Source organism: Aphelocoma coerulescens, chromosome 10, assembly GCF_041296385.1.
Source record: "Aphelocoma coerulescens isolate FSJ_1873_10779 chromosome 10, UR_Acoe_1.0, whole genome shotgun sequence".
Classification (NCBI taxonomy): Eukaryota; Metazoa; Chordata; class Aves; order Passeriformes; family Corvidae; genus Aphelocoma; species Aphelocoma coerulescens.
The window spans coordinates 7,310,530-7,336,282 of NC_091024.1; the positions used below are offsets into that span (position 1 = coordinate 7,310,530).

The window sequence follows — 25,753 nt, forward strand, 5'->3', positions numbered from 1 at the left end:
GGGAGAGTTCCATTTACAAAGTTAATAATGCACTGGTAGGAGGGAGAAGGCAACCAAAGGCTGACTTTTTCAACTGTTAATTATCAATGTCACACTACATTTACTCTGGATTTTCCTGCTGTTGTGTTTTAATTTCATTACAGTTTTGTTTGTTAGGAGAGAATCACAGAATGATTTGGGCTGGAAGGGACCTTAAAGATCACCCAGTTCCAACCCCACCAGCATGGGCAGGGCCACCTTCCACTAGATCAGGTTGCTCAGGATATAGCTGGGATGAGCATGGATGAGCTTTGAGAGAATTCCCCATGCAGAACATGTTTTTTTTTCCTTTTCCACAAACAGGCAGTTCGTGCATTGCTTGTTCATAGCAGCACATTTCTGGAAGACAAGTAATTTTCTTCCCTTTAAAAGGACTTGGGGAAAGAGGACCATCATTTCCAGGCAGAAATTTTTCTGAGGAGGATATTTTTGTGCCTGGCTAAGGAGAGACACAAAAAGGTCAGAGAAAATTAAAATCACATGCTCAGAACATTTTGAAGCAGGTGTTTTTCCTAAGCCAGAATTCAGTCTTCGGAGGGTGCATCCTGGGATTTACATACCTCCTACATTTCACCTGTTGCAGTAGTACTACTGGAGCACTAATGGTTTCATACCCCCAGCAGTCTGGTTTCTTTGGACCCAGCTCAACAACAGTGCTTTAAACCACTGCAATTTCTGCAGCTTGCACCATGCCTCAGACAAGCTCTCCGGTCTGGCTGCTCATCGCTGCATTTCACTTGGCATGTAGGCTATGGATGAGGAATGCACAGAATTTCCTTTTCCACCCCGTCAGATCCTCTGTCTCGAGCCTGGCCCAGCCCCAAGAGCACAACGGATGCAGCTGGAGAAGGGCAGGTCCAATCTTGCTGCTAAGCCCCAGTGACACTTAACCTCCTCTGCTGTGCGATCCGCCAGCAGCTGGAGGTGGATGCGAGTAAGCGGCCAAGCATCAGCTGCAGCCTGTTGAAATAGCTCGTTTGTGAGGGGAGAGGAGTTTATTTCCCAGGCTGGAGGAGGTGATAGAGCCTAGAGCTCCTGTGGGAGAAGGAGGAGGTGGCCTTGAATCTGAATGAAGGTGTTTTCCTGATTTTGCATCTTGATTTGTCCCTTTGTGTTGGGCTGTGTGAGCAGATAATGGGACCACAGGCTCTGCCTGCTGAGGGTTGCTGCCAGCAGCTTTGTCCCGATGGGAAAACTGACTGCAACTAATTGTAATTCCTTGGTGTCAGCTGTAGTTGGGAATCAATAGGGAGCTTTGAGCTATCAAATAAGGAGACCTGCTAATCCCTTGTGTTGCTCCAGGAAAGGTGTTAGGGAGGAGTGTTCACTCTTTGGGGCAAACACTTCTTGGTGCCACTGGTGCTCTGTGAGACAGAGAAGCTTTCCCACAGGTCTGGTGGCTTGGTCTTTGTTGCAAGGCGGGCTGTAAACACAGGATCAAATTCTGTCTTATCTCATCCTTAAAAATTATTTTTCTTGGCCTGGGATGGAACATTCACTGGCTTCTTTCCTAAAGCAGCTGTACAGCAAAGATGGGATTGAATGAACCTTTTTCCCTTGAGCTTAGGAACAACTCAGGATGGGTAGAAGGCTGCTATTGCATCACTGGTACAGAAATAACTATAATTCACACCATGTACAAAGATACCAGAGTCTGATTGCTATCAGGGATGGCTGTACTGGTCACAACTCTCTTTATTGCATCAGAAAAACAAGTTATAGCCCAAGGATGTTGCTGAGAAATGGAGAAGAGGTTTTAGTTTTGTTTGGTCTTTTCTTTTTTCTTTTTCTGGTGGAATTATCCCAGCAAACAGTGTATAAATTGCTGGAAGAAAGTCGGACTTCAAAAGACATTAGAAAGTATTCCTCTTCCTCCCCAGACTATAGATTTCCTTTATTGGAAAAACAGTGCCTTGAAAATAGCCTGTAATAAAATTTACTGTTTAATTAGACTTCATTTAATTTATGTATTTAATTTTGCTGGAATGGTTAAAGACTACTGATGTTGAGGGAATTTCCTTTTTGTTTCTCCTATGTTATCTGAGAATTGTTAGGACTGTGAAATGTTCTCTTCTGGTTTTGCTAGGAGGTCTTCCTTAGCGGTGTAGAGGCAAGTTTGCCTAATAATGTTTATTAACTTAATCAAAATATTAACAAAGACCTCTTTTAAACAAAGTGCTGGCTAGGCACTGGAATGAAATAACTGTTAACAAAACCTATGAGTTTAAACTAGAAAGGAGCTTTCTGCATTCAGCTTTGTGTTCCTAATGGTGTCATTATTTTGCTATTTAGTACCCATATAGAGCTCAACTCTCCCTTGAATTTTTTGCATCAAAAGATTAAAGAGAAATGAAAGGTAATTTCTACAGAGAAGTTTTTCAGGCTTCTCTAGCCAGCAAAAAGAAATCTAAGCTTAATCCTACATATTGAAGTCTCTGGCTTTTTGACCAATTGGGTTGGATTTAGTTTAACCCAAAGCAATTGTCAGGTCATGGTGACTCTGGAAACAATTTTTTTTTTTTTTTAAACTGAACCACTTTGTTCTTGTCTCTTCCCTTCTGTTGCCATAAAGCAAAAGGCTTCAGTTGTCTTTTCTCCAGAGAGATCAGCAGCAGCAGAACAAGTGCTGTGCTAATGAAATCCTGTCTTGGTTTAATCTAAGCAGGGATTTGGGATAAACTCTGTTTGTTCAGTGACCCCCCCAGCACAGACGTGCCCTGGGGATGGCTCAGGCTGTGGGACAGTCCTGTGGGCTGAACCCGAGGAGTGCTTTGCAGTGCTGGTGCTATCCCCAGCTCCTGGTGCTTTGCTGGCTATCCCAGGGATGGAGTGGAGGGGGAAAGGTAACTCTGGTCTCCTCTGCATCACTGGGAATTGTTTCATAAGGTGATCAGCCACCAAAGCAATGCCTTGGCACCCTCCTCACTGTGCTGGAGATGCTGAGCACTGATGGTAAGGAGGAGAAATGCTCCCATCCTGCTGCTTGGCAGAGCATCCCAGGGCACTGAGCCACTCGTGCAGGCTGTACATGATGTACCAAGTTGTCTGCAGCAGGCAGGTAAGGGCACAGCCCCACCTGACCAGTGTGTGGTGTGGAAAAGTCCCTCCCAGCCTCTGAAGCATGTTGCAGTGATGCAGGATGTAGAAAATGGACAGCATTTGAAGTGTTTCCTTATAGGATAATCAGAGGAAGTCATTGTATTAAATATCCATTTGTGTCATTAGCCTTTTATTTGGTGCTTTGTCCAGACATCCTGTTTGCTTCCCCTTTGAAGTAATGAATATATTTCCCGTGTGCTGGGTCTGATCCGAAGCGCCGATGTAAAAGCGAAGTGAGCTGAGACCAGTCTGAGACTCAGTGGGGAAGGACATCCCCAGACTCGCCTGATGTGAGGAGTTTTGGAAAATACAGAGCAGTGTTTATTGGTTGTCCTTAAACCACACCCCTGCCCTGCCCAGAGGTCATAGTTACCTGCTCCCTGTGCTACAGGGGAGGAGTTTCTGGCATTTGGGACCTCACGCTGTTGTGGTGGGACATTGCAGAAACATCACTGGGTCATCCTGACTGGTCCAGAGATCTGCTGCAGCTCCCAGGGTTCACAGAGCAAATGCTGAGCCGTAATTCTGTACATTAGGAGGTATAAGGTATAGAGTTTTGACCTCTCAGTCTGTAAACTTGGAAAGCCACAAAACTGCTCTACATCCCACTCCCTGTCACCTTCCAGTTCTTGCTGAGGGAGTTCCTTCCCCGCTTCAGCTGGCAGTAGTGTCCAGCTACTTGTCTGCAGTAATTGCTTCATACCTGCTGCCTTAGCCATCCTCGGGGATTGAACCTGGGATCTGCCAGCTGGCAGCAAAAGCCACCGTTTCTAAATTCATGTCTGGGAAAAGAGGTGGAGGTTTTGTATATGGGGCCTGGAGGTGGGGCATGACATATCCTAATGAATGGACTATAGCCACATGCAAGGTGCATGTTAAATACCATGAGGAATGTTGTGCCAGCACGTGGGATCCTGCCCAACAAGCAGCTGGAGGAGCTGCAGAACCCTCTTGAAGACCTGACTAGAGTGGGGAGGGCTAGAGGGAGGGAAACCAACTCTTTGTGTCTAGCCAACAAGTGCAAGCCTCTTTTGTGCCAGGCTGGGAAGGGTTAAGCAGGGAAGCACAGCCCCTGAGGACCCAGGCTGTTGTTCTATGCAGATTGGCTTGTTCTTGTTTCTTCTATTGATCGAAATCACTCAGAGCTGTGCCTGTAACAAACTGCCTTAAATCATTGCAATCATAATAAGCACACCTTGGTAAATAATGCATGAGATGTCCATAAGCCTATATTCATTAGAAGGAAGGTGCATATGGACCTTGGTAATCATCGGGGCTTGAGAGAGGGCTTGGCTGGTTGGATTGAGATGTAGTAGCTGCTAAGGATGAGCCCTGAACTGAGATGGGTTTCAGGAAGGCTCCCCAGCCCCTCAAGATGTTGGAAACATAGACGGGCTCCTTTTCACATTCATGAATTTTGCATGAGATGTTTAAAACGCCTCCAAGGTTCACAGCATAATACAGGTTGGGCGGAAGCAGGCTTGTGGCAAGTCTCCAAATAGCATAATAGCAAGGCATCACAATTAATAGTGTTTAATATATCTTAGTGACAACAAAACGCAGTGGGTAACAAGTTTTGCTGTGAAAGCCTCACAGCCAAGTTAATGGTCTGGATATTAGAAGCCTTTGTTTTAAAATGCCAATTAAAAATGCTTAGTTTTCTATTTGTCTTGAGGAGTAGTGTTGAGTGTGGAGCTTCTTTAGGGCAGTTTTGCTTGGGCTGGGGGTTGGAGTAATGCTTTGGTCAGACCCCAGAGCACGGCAGGCTGGGATGCTGTAGCCTTCATTAGAAGGTTCACAGGGCAATCTGCAGGAAAAATTGGTTGTGCAGTAATTTCCACCTCCTTTTCATTCTAGGGAGATGACTTTTTTGTTTGTGTTAAGTGGCAGTGATAAGTTTGGCTTTTGTATGGTTAGAGGAGACCGAGGAGGAGGCAGAAACATTCCTGGTTGTATCAGACAGCTGTGGATGGTGATGGGTCATTTCACTCCATTCTGGTTTCTGGCAAGTGAGAATTAAAGGGGGTGTGAGGGCATCGTGTCTCAGCGATGACTTCATTTGGCTGTCTAAACAAACAGCCGTTCCTCACCAGGTGCAAAAGGTCTTGTATTTGTTTTTTTCCTTCATGAAGGGAAAAGAAATACCTAAAGTTAAAATCGCACCAGTGGGTTGTGTCTGCTGGACAGCCCTGGTGGTCCCTGCTTCCTGCAAAGCAGTGGTGATTTCATAGGGAAAACTCACTCGTCTGTGCTCAGCCCCTGTGGGGTGCCTGCATGGACAGATGGGTGGGTTCAAAAGCCCAGAGCCCCAGATTCAGACCTTGTGCTCACACTGGTTGACTCTAGGCTGGCTGTATGCAGCATGCAGGTCTGCTGGGAGCACCCACAGTGGGCTGTGTAAGGCCTGAGGTTGCACAGGACATGAAGGAAAGCTGCCAGTAAGTCCCTGGAGGTTTGTGCTGGTGGAGGGGTGAGCCTCTGGTGTGCTTGATCTACTTGAGGTTGACTGGCTTCTCCTGGAACGCAGCTGTGGGAACTGATCTTGTGCATGGTCCATGAGTCTGGCCTTGAGAAGCGCTGAACCTGTCTGGTAACTCAATTTGCAGCTCGCTTCCAGCTGTTCTCCTGCCCCATCCTTCACCGGTACTTGCAGAGAATCACAGCATGGTTTCAGCGTGAAGGGACCTTAAAATTCACCTAGTTCCACCCCTCTGCCATGGGAAAGGATACTTCCCACTAGACCAGGTTGCTCAATGCCCCATCCAACCTGGTCTCAAAAGCATCTGAATGTTTACCTCACCATGAATCAAACCTCAGCAATCCCACTTTTCTTTAAGTCAGGAAGCAAGAAATTTGGAAGTGCTGAGAAGTCTACTGTCCCTGTAAAATGTCCTCTCTGTGACTGCCAGGAGATCAGCTGGTTGGAAGGACACTTCAGCTTCATTTCTTCCTGAACCAAACCAGAACATTTTATAGATGCAAATAATTTAAACTTATGTTGGACCCTTAAGTAGGCTGCATCTCAGATAAAATTAAAACCCCATCTCTCCTGTTGGCAGCCACTTCTTAAACTTTCATTGAACTGCTCTACCTTCATCTCCAAAGCTGTATTTTTGTCCTTGACACTGTTCCCAGAAAGCTGTTGCAAAAATTCACAGCTGGTGGCTATGCTTAAATATAAGGAAGAATAGCAAAAATTTTCCTCTCTAAAAGTACATTTCTGAGTGCCAAGCTCAGCCTTATCTCCAGGAACAGTCTGAGGAGCTTGAGATGATTTTTGAGTTCAGGGTTGTTTTTTTTTCCAGAATCATTTCTTTTTGCTTCTTTCTAGTGTAATTAAAGAAATAAATCCCCTAGCAGCTCAACCCACATAAAGCAGAGTTCCCTACAGAAAAGTGATGATCCTAGCTAGCTTGTAGTTAAACTATATTTTTTTCTATATTTTTAGCTGTCTCATTTGTCACAGAGAGTTTCAGAATGACAAAGAGAGAAAAGATCAGTAAATTTTCAGCTGGTCCACTTGGACTGGAGATGAAAGATGAGCAAACGCAAGGAAAAAAGGGGGGAAATATTTCCCAGCCTGCCTTCACAGCTTCAGGTGCTGCTGGCCTTTGCACTGGCAATTTGTAGCCATGAAACTGTCAGTCTGGCCAAGCTCCCGGGAAGTGGAGCTGCAGCATGAACATCCCATGCAGGGATGTGGATGCTGGGGCCGAGTGTGGTGTGCAGCACATCTGCTGGCTTGGCTGCTCGGGGAGGGAGGAGCGCATCAGACTCGCTTTCTTTGGTAACCTGAGCCAGGATTTGAGCCACGGCCTCCAGAGGTGAAAGGCTAACACTCTGGCCTCCCTCCCTGCCACTGAGCCCCCCTTTTTGCTTTGTTAAAGCGATGCTCTAACTTTGGGAAATCACTCCTGCAACCCCCAGCCGATGGCTGAAGGGAGAGCGCCCTGCTTGGCACGCAGGGATGACGAGCAGCCAGTGCTGGCTGCTGGGCACTTGGCTCTGTGATGGTCAGCGAACAGGCTGCAAAGAAAGCTCAGCACGATCTTGGACAAAAGGAGGGGATAATCAACTGGAAAACTTGCTGGGTTCAATCATGGGCTGGCTGCCCTCACCCCTAACCATTCCCACCCACCCCCTCCCCACCAAAGTCTGTCTCACAAGTCGTTTTCTCTAAGGTCTCAGCACAGCATGCAGAGGTATTAGGCTCATAAAGGGCTTCTTATTCACACAAAGTCCTGTGGATACCATGGAAGCTTGCACAGATTGCTTCTGGGTGAGGCCACAATGCTGGAAGTGGAAGGGGCTGGGATGTTCTTAAGGCTGGGAAATCCAGGCTGCAAAGAAGAAGAGGGGTAGTTAAAGCCCATAAATAGTTCTCTACTAATGAAATTGCTGGGTGGGGAAAAGGGGAAAATAGCTCTTTTTTAAAGCAGATGAGGCAAACATGCCTCCCAACATATTTTCTGCTCATAAAACTCAGCCTGGGTTTCTAGGTAACTAGTGGAGATACCCCAGGGAGAAGTCTCTAAGGGTTTCCCACAGTTGCCAGCTTTGAGTAACCAAATGCTGGCTATCAAGTTAATTTGGCACAGAGGGTGGCTCATCCCATCCCACCTCTCCTGAGACTCACTTGTGTATGGAGCAAACCTGAAAGCCTGGGGGTCCTTCACCCACTGTTGGGATCCAACATTCACCAAGTGCAAGAGTAAGAGAGATCATTTTTATATGACCCAATCTGACATCCTGGCTAGCTCTGCTGAAATTCCAGTTTTGTTCTCTCTCTGAGCGTTGTCCTGGCTCCTGGGACTGTTCATCCTCCCACAGAGACATGCCCCTTGGATGGCTTATTCACCTGCTGAATCAGGATTCAGAATCTGATGGATGTTCAAAATATTCTGATCTCACTCTGGATCTTACTGGTTTTTTCTTTATGTTGTTTGACTTCTAAATTACTTTATTTCATTTTACTTCTAAATTGCTTTGTTTCTAAGCAGCTGTTACTTTCTGGAGCTAAAATTCTCTGCTGGTCTCAGGCTCCCCTGCATTTTTGCTTATAGTCCTGCTGTGCTTTGTAATGAGGTAGTGAGTCAGGTCAGTTACCAAAGGCATGGAGAGGTTCAGATGTTGGGATGGATATTTTTTCCTCGCTGGCCATGCTTTACTTGCAGGACCAGGCTGCAAACAGTGGCAGATAAGCAAGGAAGAGGGCTCCTTCCTTCCAGTGTGAGAGATGGAGCTGGGAGTGCCCAGTGCTTTTATTAAAATTATTTTGAATATTTCTCCCTGACTCTGAGATATTTGGGTTTACCCCAGTTAGTGGAAATAAGCTGTCAGATCCCAGCTGAGACTTGACGTGAGCTGAGGCATTTAAAACAAATCAAACTGGATGAACATTTGGCTTACATGGGACTTTTTATATACTGATTCCTCATCTTTACTGGGATTCAGACAAGTTAATTCAGTGTGTGAATGATTATCTGGTACAATCCTGCAGTGCAAAGCAGTTCAGGGGCTCTTGCCTGTCATAAACTGAATCCTGAGTCCAGGGAAGCCTTGAATGGCAAAGAGGGGGATCCAGGTGGGTTGAATGCCCTAGTGCTGCCTTGTGCACAGGGACAATTTAAATCTGGGTAACATGTTTTATGTGCTAAAAAGAAACCATAGAGAAAGTAAAGAGTAGCTGATCATCACTGTGATATAAGAGGGTCTTGAGCTGGAGAAGATACAGATTCTTTTCCTGTGAGCAGGCAAGGATGCTGGTAGGGACAAACAGAGATCCTTACCCTTGTGCTTGAATTTAACATTACTCATATGCCCATGCAGACTGGTGGCCACACAGTGAAGGTGCCAGGCAGTGCCTATATCTTTCCCCTCATAAGGAGAAAGGTGAGCTGCTGATGTGTGTGGGTAGGTTAGGAGGGCAGAGATGGCATGTGCCTGCTTCCAGAAGGCCAAGGCAGAGGCAGGATGACTGAATATGACTGCAGTGAAATCTGGTGATAAGTGCATTAAAAGGGGGTGGTTTTCTGCAGATGCAGAGGTCAGGTGTGACTACAAAGGCTGAGAAAATTCTTAGCACCTCAGGATTAATTAACACATTCTGCCGGTCTCTGCAAAGTAGAAGGAGCTGTAAATGAAACAACAAACTTGTGCACTGGCAAGTGAAGAGATTGTTATCTTAATGAAAGTCTCAAAAAGATTGTCTGGTGAACGACCAGACGGTCCAGAGCAATCTTGGCAGGCCTAGGACTGGCCAGTCCCTGTGGCTGGCAGAGGTGCTGGGCAATCCCACCAGCTGCTCTCACCTTTCCAACGTGCCCTGTGCTGTAGCTGTTCTTCTGGGTCTTGCTCCTGCTCGTTTTGCCCTAATGGCCAGTTTCTGCTTCCTGATGTGCCTGTCCTTGTCCCCGCTCCCAGACAACCTGTTGTCCCATGCCAGGATATCATTGTTCGGGGCCTGTCATTCCCTCCCAAAAGCCAAGGAATTCACAGGATGGTGTGGTGTGCCTGAGCCTGTCCTGACCTCTCTCTTGCTTTGGTACACCTGCTCTCTCTGTACTTCCTTGGCTCTTGGCTCGCCTGAGCATCCCTTTAGCATGGGCATGCAGTTTAGTACAATCCCAGATTTTTGTTTTCTGATATCTACTCCAAAACCATTTCTAGCTGGGCTCTAACCACTTAGGCATATTTTCTAGCTTATATGATAGTTTGAAGCCCACAGGAGCTGTTAATATCTGTTGAGGTGTTCAGCAGAGGCTGACGTGTGTGGGGAGCAGAGGACTGTATGTTCTGTACATCCCTCCCGCCCCGAAGCCATTGTTTTATCCTCAGATCTATTTTATTCTCCCCACTAGACACTTTGGGAAGACAGATATAAATTAAAAGCAAATTATGCAACCTGATACCATCAGTCAACAGACACCTATCTCTGCCCACATACCCCGAATAAATGAAACAACCATTGTATCTGACTGCAGACTGTGGAAAAGCTGAGGAAGAGATTTGAAGGTCAAAACACTCAGATGCTGTATCCATCATGTGTTTGGGCAGATTTTGAATAGTGCTGCATCAAGCAACTGTCTCTCTCTTTGTGGTTGTGCTTGGAAGCACTGGCTGTTTCAGGTGACAGCTATTGGATCAAAAAGCAGAAGCGGTGGCATGAAATTCCCTTCAGAGGGAAGATGGATGGTGTGCATTTCTGTTCAATGTACAGAGTAGCTGATGCAGTCTGGGATCTGCTTCTGCTATGGGGAGTTTTCTCTGCAGCTGCACAGACCTGTGGGGCGTGCTGACAGCCGGGTGAGGGGGTGCAGGATGTCCAGTGCTCCTTTATTGTGGGAAGGGGTGCAGGATGCCACTTCTCACTGTAACCTCCCCAGGAGCTCAGTTCTACCTGTGCTGGTAATCAGGGTTGGCTGTATCTCATTCCTGCCTTCTGACCAGTGAGAGATCTGGTGTCTCTGCATCCATCCCACATCTTGCACTCCATCCATCCAGGCATCCACCACTTCCCCCCAGCTGCAGTTCAACATCACCTGTGGAAATATGTTTCCCTGTTAAGTCCGTGCTTGCAAAGCTTGCAAAGACTCCAGACACGGAAACCCAAGTGCTCTGCAACCAGCTGGGTGCTGTTTATTGCCCCCAAAGCTCTCTGTAATTGCAGAAGCTGGGCAGGGCTGGGCTGCAGGCTCCTGTTTCATGGCAGGCAGATGAGCACAGCAGTTATTCTCTCACACTTTCTTCCACATGAGGATTTTGTGTCTCTGCATGAGATGCAGGTCTGGCTGCTCAGTGTGAGCTCACAGAGCTTGGCAAGAGCCCCTGTCGCCCCTTCATCTCTGCCCAGCTTTTCCTTGTGGGTCGTGGAGGGGTAAGCCCCACATTGGAGGGTTGCTCCAGCTGGTGTCCATAAAAGACATCCCACATTTTGTGTTTCTGTCCTGTTCTCCACAGAGCTGAAGAGGTAAATTTTCCTCTGCAAAGCCACTGTTCTGCTGGAGAAGGGTAAGGCCAGAGCTGTCCTGACTGACTCTGCACTCCCATGGTGGAAGGTGAGGCATAAAATGAGGCATTTGGAGGAGGTTAATGGAAGAAGAAGGTGAGCCCAGAGGTTCAGCTTGAGGGGCCCATGGAGCAGAGACCTTGAAACCTATGTCCTTGGCACTGAGGACGGCCTTCTCCATGGTGTGCTTTCCACTGGTACCTGCCAAACTTCTCCAATCCCGATTTAGCTGATTACACAAGAAGCTGTCATTGTCACAGTTTCTGGAGATGGCATTCCCTTCCTCACATTTGCTTCTGTGGCTGTGCAGTGGGAGCAGGAGCGTATTTCTTCTGCTTGGTCAAGAAAAGCATCTAAGCTCTCTCCTTGGTATTACTGCATTTCCCAGGAGCATCCAGCTTTTGAAATGCCATTTCCCCTGGTATTAGGAGTTCTGGAAGCTGCAGGCAGCCAGGAGATCGGTATCTTTAACCATATCATGAGGACTTCTTTCGGGAAAAGGCAACTGTATAAGAAATTGTCATGGGTGCATGAATGAAGTGTTGAAAATCAGATGAGGGGCAGAGCTTACGGGGAAAGGTGTGTCTCTGGGTGTGCTGAAAGGAAATGTTATCTCCAAATTGCTCATTAAAATCTTCATTTTAATGTCCTGATTCAGATCCTGTTTATTCCAGTGCAATCAGGAGGAGCAAAGCCCATGCCAGGGATGTGGCAGTATCCAGCTAGTTCAGCAGGAGGAATTTGGGAGCAGAGGCAATCCCTGCATCTTGGACTCCTTACTGTGTTGGAGTACAGAGCAGCTATAACCCGACCTCAAAATCTGCCCCATTTGAGGGACTTTTGCTGTCAGTATTGAACACAACCCCCAGCTGTTGAATCTTTGGTCTACCTGGCTCTGTCCATCAGTGAGTCAGTCCTTGGTCTGCTGCTCTGGAGATCCAGTAACGCTGCGTTGGCAGATTTTCGAGGCGGTTTGCAGGTAGTCATTCAAACACTGTTCAAAACCCTCATCTACTAAGTCAGTAGCAAGGCAGCTTCCAGAGCTCTGCTCTATTCCAGCCAGCTAGAAATTACACTATTTTCCAATTTCATTATTACCTCTGTTTTTTATTATAGCATCATTATAGTGAGAAAACTGGAAAGGAAGTGGGGATTGTATAATGCAGGAAATAGTGAATTAATACCTCTACCATATGATGGAACCGTGCAGAGCTGTGACTGTGTCAGGAAAATATAAAGCAAATAAAGATCATGCTGGCTGGGTGAGGATGGGACTTTTCCACTTGCTCAGAGGAGTATTAAGTTGCAAAAAGAATTATTTCTCAGAAGTGCAAGATCTGCATTTTCTCTTCTCATGCACGTGCTCTTGCTTTTGATTAAAGCCATAGTAGGGATATTGAATATGGAGAGGGAAAAGAAGCTTTTATGGTATGTAGATGGGCTTTAGCACATCAGCAAAAGAAAGCTGATTTATCGCCTGAGAAATCGTGTCAGGGCATTTTAAGGAGGGGGCTACGTATGGTTATAACAAAGAATTGTCTATTCCTTATCATCTGCTTACCCAGTGCTAAATCCTGAGGAGGGTTTATTGGCTCTTGAGCATTTGTATCTACTGGCTTTGGTGGGCTGGGGTCTGAATAGGAAAGTGCAGCTTGTGACAGCCAGGAATGTGGAGGGGTTTGTCTTTTTTATTCTGACAGAGTAGGCAGTTCTAAACAGTGCAAAACATCTTTTTATTCTTTTCCCTGACACTTTTTGAATCACATTTGTATTTTCAGGCTCACTGACCTTACACTGACATGCACAAATCAGGCAAATAACCTGCTATTTGCTATTTGTCCCCCTGAAATTTCTGGTGGAACATTGAAATTCCACTGCTATAATACATGGAAATGGCTTTGCCTGCAGTTTCTACGGATGCTCAGCTAAAAGCCTTTGCAAAATGTATCCCTTAAAAACCCCATTTTGTTTATAGCAACATCGGCAGGTAATTAAATACGCATATGTATCATTTTTATTTTGACACTGCCTTTGGAGAAGTGCAGGGATTAGTTGGGGTAACCAGCTCTGCACACAACCCGTGGTGCGGTTGTCAGACCTCAGCAAATGTGCTTTTATAACAGCTTGTTACTCCCCTCGCTGAGCTGCAAAGAGATGCAGCTTTTAGAAACAATTTCTTATTTATGTATCTCATGATCATTCCAAACGCCTGACAGCGCCGGGATGAAGATGCCACTTAGCTGAGTAAATGCCTTCGGAAGAGCTGCCGGCACAGTGATAGCGAAGGGGAGAGCACAAGTATCAGTTGGGAAGCATCAATGGGTGAGGAACTATGAATTTTAAAGGATAAAATCCGGATTATACGTTTCTAGAGGCTCTTGAAGGTTTAAACTCTTTACAGCCTGTTGAGAGCAGAATGATCTCTGACTTCCTGCGGGGAGGCCAGCACCGGGGTGGAAGGATGCAGCTGTGTTACCGGCGTGGAGCAGCTGGACAAGGCTGGGAGGGATGCAAAGAGGGATTTTACATCACCTGAAAACGCAGGGAGGAGGTGGAAGGGAGTGACCTAACCTTCGATGAGTGCCTGGAAAGGCAACAGCTCTTGGGCACCTTCCTGCTGCGAGCGGGATCAGCACGGCGGGCTGGGGCAACCCCCAGCAATGCTTTCAAAGTCCAAGAGTTATATAGGAAAATTATGGGATGTGAAATAAAGTACTAGGTGATCGATGAAAAACATACGTTTATTGAGATGTAACAGTCAATTGCATGGCTGTTAAACAGCTATAACTGCGTATTAAATAATCAGTTCAGCTGGTATTTATTTAATACAATCGCAGCCTATTAAACCTGATTTAAGTACAGAGTTAAGTGTCTCTGGGACACACAGCTGAAAATGGTGCCAGGAACATTTTATGTTGCCTGAAACCCTTTGTGGAAAACTCCCACAAACACAGACTCTGCTGAACTATCCTTTGCTTGATGGGGGAAAAAAGATGAGATTCTTAATTTTGACCTGGACTGCGGGAGAATTATCTGCAACTTTCACCTAGACCCAGACCTAATGTGGATGCCTAATTTCTGCAGATCAAAAATATTTGAGTAACTTTTTGGAACTGTTCCTTTCCAGATTTTTGTATGGTTTATTTTGCTTTACTTGCACATCTTTGCTCCCCTGATTGCCTGATACTTATGCAGTTATTCACACCAGCACAAAGTGAGTCCAAAGTAAATGTAAAATGCTGCTAAATCAACACGGGATTTACTCTGACCTGGCTGGGCTTACAAATGGGAGATGTGAACTAGGAGCGGCTCACGCTCTGGAAATGCGAGGTCGGAGGACCCGAGGGAATGTGTGGTCCTCAACTCCCAACAACTTCCCTTTTTGTTTCCACCAGCTCCCGGGGGTTTGTGCCCATCTCACAGGCATCAGTGTGGTTTATTCGATGAGTGTTCAAGTGCTGCTCTAAAGGGAGCTGGTGGCAAAGATCTCGGAGTGAGCACACAGCAATACCTGGGATGAAAGTTATATCTGTTGCTTCGTGGAATTGCTGCTATAGATATTCTGGGTTTGGGTCAAAGTTTTCCCATTTTTGCTTATTTTATGCCTCTTCTTTCTCCTTTTTAGTGACAAATGAAACCAAGTGAAGACTCTTGTCTTTCAAAATAAGTATCCAGACCGAATACCACATAAACTGCATATGGTGTGCATTATAGATTTATTTTCATGAGAGCTTGCAAAGAAAAACTGCTGAAGTCAGGGCAGACCCTAACTCATTAACCCACGATGCCAGGGCTGTCTGTGGTGTTTTATGTGCAGATTATTTGTGTTTCTTTTACAGGTCTTTGTCTCTTTCTCTGGTTTCCTGTACCAATATGTCATTTCACTGTTCCCGGGGTGTGGAAGTGCTGTGAAGAGCTGATGGCAATTTATTCTTCCCATCAGAGATGTCTTCCCTGATTGTGCCAAACACAAGAGGAGAGGCGGTGAGTGAAACCACGCCGGCTGTGATCCTGCCTCCCAAAATCTCTCCTGTCTTGCAGCAGGGGTAGAAAGGAGCCAGGATTGCGCTTAGCGGGCAGATCCCGGTTCCTGTGGAACCTGAATGTCTCTGTGTAATGAATGCTGCCGCCGCCATGCCCGTTCCCCTCCCTCCGGCTAATTATCCCGTGTTTAACACCCAGACAAAACCCCGCTGCACCTGCACCGCCTCGGGAAGCACAATGCCGGCACAGCCAACAAAGCGGCGTGGCAGGGACCCCACCGGCATCCCTTGCAAGCACTACTTAGAAAAAGGATAAGAGAAAAGGGGAGGAAAAAAAGAAAAAAAGAAAAAAAAAAGAGGAGGAGGAGATTCGCTCGCTTGGACTTTTTCACTGCTGGAGAGAATGGGTGAAAGCCCCACAAAAGCGGCTTAATAAAGAGGAGAAGGAGAACAAGTAGAGAGGGGAAGTGCAGGGCAGGCTGAAAGGAAGGAGAGCTTTCCAGGTTGTATTGTTCCCTCCGCCCTCCAGAGATCCTTAGTCAGCGTCTCAAAAGCCGTCGATGACATCAAGTTGATTGGTTTTGCCGCGGCGTTAAAAGTAGGCTGGAGGATCAATGTGTCCCTCTTCCACACGGGACCCACTTGTTAGGAGGACAAAACGGGTCTCATTCATGGCACTACAAAGCGGGGAGCTCTGCTTTGATGTGATGGTGGATGGCCCCTTCACCTGTTCCTTTCCTTGGGAGGAACTGGGAGAGGTATTTTTGTCTGCCTTTTTTGGCCAAGATCTTCCTAAAAATCGCTGCAGTTCAGCAACAGGTGAAGTTATTAATTTAAAAAAAAATACAAAAAATTATCTAATGAGAAGAATATAAATAATTTTTTACCTTCCATCCAAAAGTGTGGACTTGTTTCTCCCTGGTCCATACACATATGAAAGGAAACCTTATGTAGAACCTGGGGGTTTTTTTTAATGGATGGGTCAGGTGATTATTTGGCTCAATTTTAGGACACAACTCTTAGAATATATTGCTGCTTTGCCATAAGTAGTGGTTAAGACACACATGTGCCACATGGAGAGACTCAGGCTCCCACGCTGATGTGGGGCAGCTCAGGAGGGAGCAAAGTGGGGTGCATTGCTCACTGTCACCTGAGGGACAACCTGAACTGCTACGATTTTCTGTGTGATAGATAAGCTGTGCTGCAGGAGGGAAACCAGACAGGGCATGGTTAAATATCTTTCATGAGATTGCCGAAAGAGTGAATGTTGAGGATGGCCACAGACCTCAGGAGATTCTTACTTCCACGCAAGCGTGGCCATATCTGTAATCATCTTTTCTTGTTATTATCAGTGCAGGATGGAAATAATGGAGCCCACACAGCCCAGATGAGGTCCCAGGTCTGTTGTGCAAGGTATTTCTCCTCGGCTTAGTTAGCACTCCCTGACCCACAGTTTGGTGAAGAATTCCTGAGGGAGCTCTTACAAGGCAGAGTCTGCTCCCTGTGAATGAGCTCACTGACGTAAGGATTCACTGCTGCTTGTGCTTAGGAGCTCTGGGACACCCTGAGCACACCCACATCACCTTCACAGCATCCCCAGGAATGCCAGGCATGGTGGATACGGGTGGGTTGTGTGTGACTGACCAGTTGTGGGGTGATGCTGTCAGTGGGCTCTGGCATCTGGGACTGCAGGGCAGCCAATTAGCAGATTGCTCATAACAGCAGCAGTACAGTCATTAGGGCATCAGGCATAACACGGCAGATCTCAAAACACGAGCAGAATACAATCAGGCTTAAGTAGGAGAGTGATCAGAAGGTCAGTCCTGACAAGAATCCCTAGGAGTCTAATATGCTGGACATAAATTAGTATCATTAGCACAAACACCTCAAAAATGGGAAGTAAATTACTTCAGATACTCAAGACAGATGATATCCACGCACCAGGCAGAGCCAGAGAGCCCCTCTCTCAGGGTAGTGCCAATTCTTCCCTCTCCTGTGGGCTGGATAGCAGCAGGGATATGGGACTGACTACTGCTTGATGCTGATGTGAATTCCCCGAACCTCCTGGACAGCAGAGAAGAGAAGGGGCAAAGAAAAGAGATTTTCACCTGGGAACAGATAATTTTTCTGGAAGTACTACTTCAATTCATCCAGAACATGAGCAGCAGAGAAGAAAACTAGTTCACTAACCCAGTCTCCTGCTGTGTCCTCCTACAGTGATAAAAATATGGCTGGAAAATGTCTGTACTGTTTATTACTTTGAAGTCAAATGTGCGCCAGTTATTTTCAGAAACATGGTAGAAGAAATGTTTTCTGGCTGGCTCTGAGTTGCAAGGTCATGTGACAAATTTCCCTTTCCCTGTCCCCCTGCTTTTATACACACATGGAAATGCCGACATGGATATTTTCACGTATATATTAAAAAGTAGACCAAACCTTGATGTGCTGTTTGGAGATGTGTGGCACAGAAATAAATCACAGAGGAGGGCAAGGGAGGAACATGTGCTGCTGCCTGGCAGCTTGGGTTTGCTCAGAGCTGCACAACCGAGCAAGACAGGGCTCTGGAAGAGACAGGTGGATGCAGATCAAACCATGTGAGCCTGTGGGTTTGACAGGGGGTTTAAAGCGTGTTTAGGGAGTAGCTGGAGGGGTTCTGCACAATGCTGACAGCTTCAAGTGGGGAGAGGATTCATGGCAAGGAGAGGGGAGAGGAAAGCTGTTTTCTTTGGTTTTCATGGCTACAAGGTTTAAGAGGGGCTGCAGCCTTGGGGGACTTCATGGAAGTGGTGGAGGAGAGGACACAGAAAACAACTGGGCCAGCCTTCTGCCTCCTACAACCACTTGAAAGTGTCCCAGGACATCAGCTCCAAACAGCCAAGCTAAGTAAATCCAGACTTTAAAGAAATCACAAGGTTAAAGAAGATTATGGAGCTCTTTTGCTTCCTGCATGTCAGATTGCTGTTATTTGCTTTCTGACCCTTGTGATTAGATAAAAGGAAAAAAGCCCTTGGAAAGGTGACTTAGGTGTACCCAGGGCCATGGAAATCAGAGCTGCTGTTCTCACCAGCATGAGATACTAGACCTAGTGCTTAGCAGAGGGCACCGGGAACTAATCCCCTGCCTGCTGCCACCAAGAGCAAGGCAGGTCTGCATGGGGCACCCCACAATTCCCAGCTCTCCACCTTTCCCTCAAAAAGCTGGGCTGTCCTGTGTGTCACACGGGGGCAAGGCTAATTGCATGCCCCGAGTGCTAGAGAACAGCTATGAGCAAAGCTCCCCGGGAGTACTGCCTGCTCCTTACACTCATTATCATTATCCCTGCCTTTCCAAACGGGGATGGATGGACAGACGGACAACCACACGGCCTCGAGAGGATTTTGTGCACAGACCTGTGTACTGATAGAGAGGAGAGCTGTAACGGGGAGGAGGGCAGGGCCTGGGGTTGTCTTGATTGAGTGTTAATGGGTCCCAACTGGGAGGTAGGCTCAGCTGGGTGCCAATTACCCTAATTGATAAGAAGCTCTGATGGGAGCCTTGGAGGAAGCTGGCTCCTCACCGAACTTACTAAAGGGAGGCTGGAAAAGGAAATAGCTGTTGTTGGAAAGGGGGAAGGTTTGAGTTATTGATTTCTTTTTTGTTGTTATTTGTTTGGTTTTTTTGTCATGATTTGGAAACGTGTTATGAGGCAAGTGGAAGAATTCAAAAATAGAACCAAGCGATGTGTTGTGGGTTGAGGTTGCAATGAAACAAGCAAAAATACCCAGAAGAAAGTTTCCCAACAGCAGGTGAGAGAAGGGAGCCTTGGCAGGGCTTCCTGATGGCTGTCTGCTTGTTCAACGACTTGTAAGGAAAAACCAGAGCTGCGTCCTTCTTCTTCTGCTGTGATGCTTTCCCAACGAATGAGTGGGGCTGGGAGGGGAGTGTGTGGAAGCACAGGCTGTGAGGAAATGGTGCTGTGGCTCTGGTTCCCCCCTTGCTGAGTCGCAGCTGTCAGATGCAGAGCTGTCTGCAGGGATTGCAGGGGCTGGTGTGATTGAAGGGGGGTCTTGGGGGGCCTGCAGTAGGATATGGCTCATCCCTGTGTTAGGATGAGGGTGTCTCTCTGAGCTTGGGGTAGCTCTGTACTCGCTGCTCTATCAGACTCTGTCAGTGTTGTGTGGGGAAAAGGGGTCAGTGAGAGCAGCTTTTTGTTCTGTGTCTCTGGGCCTGCTGGCAATGCTGATGTGAGTGATGGCTTTTGCCTGATGGTTTCCTTCCTCCTGGGACCTGGTTATTACCGTTGGAATAGATGGAAATAGGAACTTGTGGTTGTCCTGGAGTCAGAGTTAACCCTTTGTAAATAAGAAGGAAACTGAGGCATGGAGTGGTTCTGCACCAAATGCAGTCCCACAAGCTTAAATTAGTCTGCCAGGTAAATCTAGACTGTAAACACACAAGCACATCTGGTGGCGAAGAATCTTTGCTGTTTGTTTTGCTCCTGGTTTGCTGGGAATACCTGAAGCTTTTCCTTTGCCTGCCAAACTGCTCCATGGCCCTGACTCTCTACTGAGAGCTGGTACTTTTGTTGTCTCAGTCAGAACCCTTTACATCCTTCCCACAAAGGGTTTTCCTTTCCTGTAGGAGGAAGGAGAGCAGCAGGCATTGTACGGCCTTGCTGCAGTGCCAAACACTGGTAATAACCTCATTAGAGGATCCCCTCTTCCTCTTTCTTCCTCTTTAGGACCATAAAGCACTTGCAGATGTGAAGGCAGCTTCCAAGCATGGCTCACCTGCTCTTTACAGTGCTTTGGCTTGATGCAACTCCAGGGAGCTCTTTAGAAAGCCCTGTAAAAGTATCAAAGGGATGACCGGATGCTTTTAAACCCTTGGATAGGGTTTTCTGGCCCAGGCTTTGTTAAAGCTTTGTTTTTCTATGATCAGCCAAGGTAGCTGGGCAGACCAAAGGTGTGGTTTGCCCAGCACCCTGTCTCTGAGGCTGTGTTCCCATTAGTACTGGCTTTGTGCATTGCACTGGTCAGTGATGCTCCTGATCTACATCATCTTTGCCATGTGCAGGACTTGCACTGGTTTTACACTTGCATGCTGAGGAAGCAGGCTCAGAGGGAGCTGGTTGCTATTTACCACAACATAGGCACCCAAGCTGTCAGAATTAATCTGCCAATATTTTTTGGCACTCAAAAAATGCATTTTTGTTGAAATAGTGCATGATATATTTTTTTATTGTGTCTTTGAGCTATAACTGCACAACAAATTTTGGATTTAATGTGGCTTTTCTGAATCAGAGCCTTAGATGATCAATATTAAGGCTTTCGGAAAGAGGTTCAGAAGGGGGCAAGTAAGGAGTGATTCTCCTCATTTTATTCTCTCAGGTGCTGTTAAGCAAACAATGCTGGCCATAACCATATGAATTTTATCTGTCTCTGCTGGTGAAAAAGGAAAAGCACCACAGACATCAGGGAAAGTGGCACAGCCTTGTCCCCAAGTGTGTGCTGCTGACTTATCAGCTTTAAAATTGCTGATGAATGACAAGCTCCTGTAATGATCTAGTTCAGAGGGTACCTTCTTGGAGAAACACAGGGATGCTCCTGGCAGGGTCATTACTGGAAGTCGTTAATCACTGATTTGATATTCAAAGCTGATGGCAAAGTCAAAGCAGGTCAGCATGCTAATGGCCATCAGCGGTGGCAACGACCAATTTCCACAGAATTATTGTCAGTGCAGGCAGCAATAAGCAGCTCAGAAAAGGCAATCTTTTATTTTTAAATGGGAGCTAGTATGGGGTGGGCTGTAGGGGCAGAATGAACTGCTGCCTGACAGGAGGCAGATTTGCTCCTAATTGGGAGAGGCGAGCAGTCAGGAGAGGTACGGCTGTAACTCCAGGGACAAGCAACATTTCCCAGCTGAGACCATCTGCTGTCATTTTTGACAGAGGAATTAAACAAGGTAATGCTTCTGGATAACGTGAGGGAGCTGGTGTGTGTCATGGGTGAGCATTGGTTGGGGGTGAGTCTGTCCTAGGGACTGGAGAGCAGCCCTGCCCCAGTGTGGGAGATGGGCAGAGGTGTTGTCCAGTTTAAAGGTGGAAAATAAATGCTGGCAGTGCTTGAAGTCATTGCTCAGCCCTTGGCTGGGAGCACACTGTCCAGGAAGAAAACAAAAGTGTCCTTCTGTATGTACAGCTGTTTCTGGCAGCCCTAAAGACACCCCAGGAACAGCTAAGGCAGGTTTTGGTGTGTTTTCCCCTAGTCCCAAGGGCTGCTATGGAGGTGCCATCTGGAGCACAATTGCTGTGAACTGTCGGTTTGCCAACACGAACAATTTGTTTTTATTTGCATCCCATAGTTTCCTGCTCTGTTAAAACAGCTGAGTCATTTTTCCACAGATGTGATTTTTTTTTTTTAAAGTATTTTGGTATTTTTCTTTCTGTTTCAAACATCTTAGCGAGTGGCTTTCTGTCAGAAGTTTTCATTTGCTTTTTTTTAAAGGAGAGCACTGGTTCTCACTGGAGCCAGCGCGGTGCTGCCTGGCCGTGCTTCAGAGCAGTGATGGGTTCTTACTCCCGTGCTCGTGGGTGAGGGACTGTTGTGCTACTGGCTGTGAAAAATTGGAGCAAAAAGTCTGTCCCTGCCCTACAAATCTCCCGAACTCCATCCTGTTATCTCAGACGTTTTCCTTGGAAAAGAAAGATTCCAGCATCATGTTAGGCGTTGTTCATGACTGAATTCTTGACTTGATGTATGTGAGTTCAAGAAATCTTGAAGTTATTTCTCTGCAAAAGCACATGTGGTGTGAGAACAATAGCTCTGGAAGTGGAGAGAGCAGGACAAGCACTGTTTGATCACCCTGACCGTCACCAAAGGGCGGTTTCCTCTGGGAATGAGGCAGGAGCTTCCCCAGCCCTCACTTCTCTGCCCTTGTGCTCAAGTGGCCTTTAGCTGGTGCAAGTTTTACTGAAGTGGACACACGTGCACTAGGAATTGGACTTGAGACCAGCAATTAATTTCACATAATACCTTTGTTGTCCCTGACTTGGACCAGATTTGAACTACTGACCTGGAGATGAAAGTCACCACAGTCCCCTAATAGTCCCCTGAGGCAGGTGGGTGAGCAGCTTTCTTGCTGGTTGTGCTAAGAACCCATGGCCAGGCTGTTCCCTGCCTCCCTCAGGTTTAACCCTCTCCCAACCATCTTCATTCTCCCCACCTCCTCCAGCTCTCTTCCTGCTGGGCATGACCAGGATAAAAGGAAGAGCAATGAGAGCCATATGTGGAGCCTTTTAACCCCTCTGCTGTGGCCTGTGGTGAGCCTGGCTGGGGGTGAGTTGTGCAAATCCTGGGGTCTTCTTGGTTGCTTGAGCCTCCAGACGTGGCTTTCAGGGCACTGCATCAAGTGGAAATGTGTTTGTTGGGGAAGAAATGGGAGTGTTCAGGAGTAGAAGACCTGTAACTGGTATCCAGTTTTAGAGCACAAGGCTGCATCTGATTCCTTTCATCTTCATGTGGCCCTCGTGCACCTTTACTCTGCTCTGGTCCCTTGCATCTCCCCATGTGGTGACAATGACTGGTGGGATGTACTGGAAAGCAAATTCCCAGCATCTCTGGTGCTGCAAACACATGGAATTACCCCTTCCCATAATATCATCTATAATCCTCTTCCTGATGTAGACAAGGAAAGCCCCTCTGACCTTGCATCTTTCAGACAAGATGCAAGATCATCCATTTTCTTGTCCTTTGTGCTGCTGAGCCGTAAACCTGAAACTCCAGAAGCCAGTGTAAGACTGACGTGCCCTCAGGTGGGGAGGTAAATTGAGCGTGGTTAAGTTTCACTCTGTAGCCAGAGGTTTATAGCTGAAGCTCTCTTGCCTCGAGGACCTTCAGAAACAGTGCTTGATATGTATTTCTGAAAGGGGATTAGCCAAACCTGAAAGTATTCCTGAACAGCTCCACCTGAACAGGGCAGGCAGGGAGTGCCTGTCTCATGTCTCTCACCTTGTTTCTGGCCTGTCTCCTTGGCTCCTTTTGATATCCCAGGGCTCCTGGTCTGGCCCTGACTTGGCTGTGATGCCCTGACTGGGATCTAGGCTGGGTAAGGAGCAAAACAGAGAACTCTTCTCATCAGATGTCCAAGCACTGTGAATTATCTGTAGTTGCCATCCTGTTCCCAGCAATCTCCAGCAGCCACTGGGATGAGAAGTAACCCCTCAGTACTGGTGGTTGGTCTTGTTCCCACTTGCAGCAGAGGTGCCACAGTTTGTGCTGCAAACCCAGTGAGAGCTGGATCTGCACAGTGCCGAGTCTTGTTGCTGTGGTTGCATAGTGGGGAGATGGGCTTCTCTGAGGTGTGCTTTATGAAGCCTAAAAGCCATGTGAGAGGAAGGAAAAGTGAACTACACCCTGCTAAAATATCCTGATTTGGTGCTACTCATGAAGTGCCTGCTGTGGTCTGGTGAGCACCAAGAAGTGACAGGCGTGCTCTGGCAGCAGTGAGGTTTGTGCAGCAGAGAACTCCCACCCTGGAATGCAAAAGATTTTATGGGAACTAATAAATTAAACCTCAGTATTGACTCTAAAAATGTGGTGGTAATGAACCAGCCTGGATTTACAGATAAGGGGACAGGGCACAGAGTAATGTGCTTGTTTCCCTGTGCTTGCAGGACCTTCCATCAGTGTGGATGGGATGACATCCAGGAGTCTGTCTCTCCTGCACAATGGGCTTTCCTTCAGGCTCTTGCTCCTTGCCACAATGCACCCAAATGTTCTCTTCCAAAATCCTCCCTCTGATTCTCATGTAGCAGTACATGGGGTACTTGTGACTAGTCTTGGACAGGTTCCTCAGAACAACAGGCTTGTTGTTAACCTGGCATTCTCTGTCCAGGAGTGCCTCACCACTGGACAAAAAAAAAAGTTCGGGAAATCAGGAAAATGCTGATGACTCCATAGTCCCACTGTTTTCCAGAGCTGTGGCTGCTTGGCCATCCCCCTTTCAAGGGCTGGCTGCCAGATTAGTGACTGAGGAGGGGGAACACGTTTCTGCAGGTCCCACGCTGAGGAGCGCGCAGGCAGGCGGGAGCTGTGCAAGCCTTCCACAGCTCCTCGCCAGCTGACATGGAAACACGAGAGGCACCCTTTCCCCAGCTATTTTTTTTTTCCTCAGTCCTCTCCCTCTTTCACAGATGTCTTAAGGACCTTACTAAGTCTCGCATTCAGGCTCTTGGCCCTGACGAAGCAGAAGCTGCCTGCAGGCAGCTTTTGGACAGCTGGATGAAGACATCACTCATCAAGCATCAGCCCTCTCCAGGTAACAAATCTCTTGCTCCTGCTTTGCAGGAATGTCTCAGTCACAGGCTCACACCTGAGGCTGTCAGCCTTCCACGCCCCTCTCTCGGGCTGACCCCCTCCCTGCTCCTGGGACAAGGGAGGGTGAGTGGTGCACACACGTGCTGCTCTGGGGCTTGGCCCCCTGAGCCTGAGCGGGCTCCAGTCCCAGCCAAGCACCTCCCAGTTCACCCAGGGCTGTGGGGAAATCTCAGTGCAGGCAAGAAGGAATCTTGTCCTGTAGGAAGGCAAAAAGCTTCCACGTTGGAAAGGATCATTGGGATCCAGCACTGTCCCCCTCTGTGAGCTCCCTGCAGACCCCTAATCCTTCCTGTCACCTCCCATCCACCCAGCTGGGATGTTCCGCTCAGCCCCCGCTGCTACCTCAGTCTTCTCCTCCCCCCTGCCACATAACAATGATGTTAATAATAACGAAGACTTTAATTTTTTTTCCCCCTGGGGCTACAGAGTGAAATGGGAGCTCATGAGGAAGGATTTACGTGAATGTGAAGGACGTTAGTTCAGGAGGTTGGTCCTGGTCAGTGAATTAGTGTCCCTTAGTGTCTTGCTACAGGGAGATGATGAGATGACAACTTGGTCATCCTGCTGTCATATAGGAGAAAAATGTGTATTTGGAGCAGGAGTGAAGGCTGACAGTCCTGGGAGGGACTATGCCTTCCCTACACTGGGTGGCAGCAGGAGATGGGGCAGCTGTGGAGGCTGTGACTGAACTGCCTGTTCAGATACAGGTTTGGGGTGTAGGGCTATGTCCAGTGAATTTTGGCTAGTGTGCTCCCTAAGGGATCAGGCAGCAAGGTCATATTCCCCTTGTGCAAGAACATGAATGTGGTACCAAGAGAGTATTTTGCCTTAGAAATCGTGTGCAGAGGATGTGATGACCTTGTTCTGCTTTCTGCGTCTCCATAGGGCTTTTGGATTGCGTAGTGTGAAAAGCAAACTTTGAGTACTGTCATCTGCCTCGTGTGCTGGGCTGTGCATGGGGAATGGGCTCTTTGAAGCACTGTAAATTTCTTTTGCTAGGGAAACCTCTCGTAGGACCAACAGGAAATATTTCTGCAGTCTTTGCCATGTGTCCCAAAGCATGAATTGCCTCCAGCACATGGGGAGGGTGCTGAAAATAGCAGCATCCAGACCTTCTTTGGAAAAAAACCTATATATATTCGCATATATAAAGAAATGGACACATGGTAGGCAGCAGGAGAAAGGCAGTGATGGAGCCCTTCCAGGGAAAACAACTCTGTTATGGGTTGTGGAGTAAACACAGATGTCTGGAATTGCAAGTAGCCGGA

General features: G+C 47.2%; 1 long non-coding RNA gene across 4 annotated transcripts; it reads left to right on the forward strand.

Moving 5' to 3' along the window:
• Positions 1–1,032: 1,032 nt before the first annotated feature.
• Positions 1,033–17,879, forward strand: LOC138116660 (uncharacterized). Of its 4 annotated transcripts, XR_011154277.1 has the most exons (6): positions 1,033–1,114; positions 11,098–11,195; positions 11,805–12,125; positions 13,363–13,468; positions 14,986–15,130; positions 15,329–17,879. It is a non-coding gene; the product is annotated as an uncharacterized lncRNA (long non-coding RNA). The 4 variants fall into 4 exon arrangements; XR_011154276.1 differs by having other exon boundaries at positions 14,986–17,879; XR_011154279.1 differs by having other exon boundaries at positions 11,098–11,148; positions 11,821–12,125; positions 14,986–17,879.
• The last annotated feature ends 7,874 nt before the right edge of the window (positions 17,880–25,753 follow it).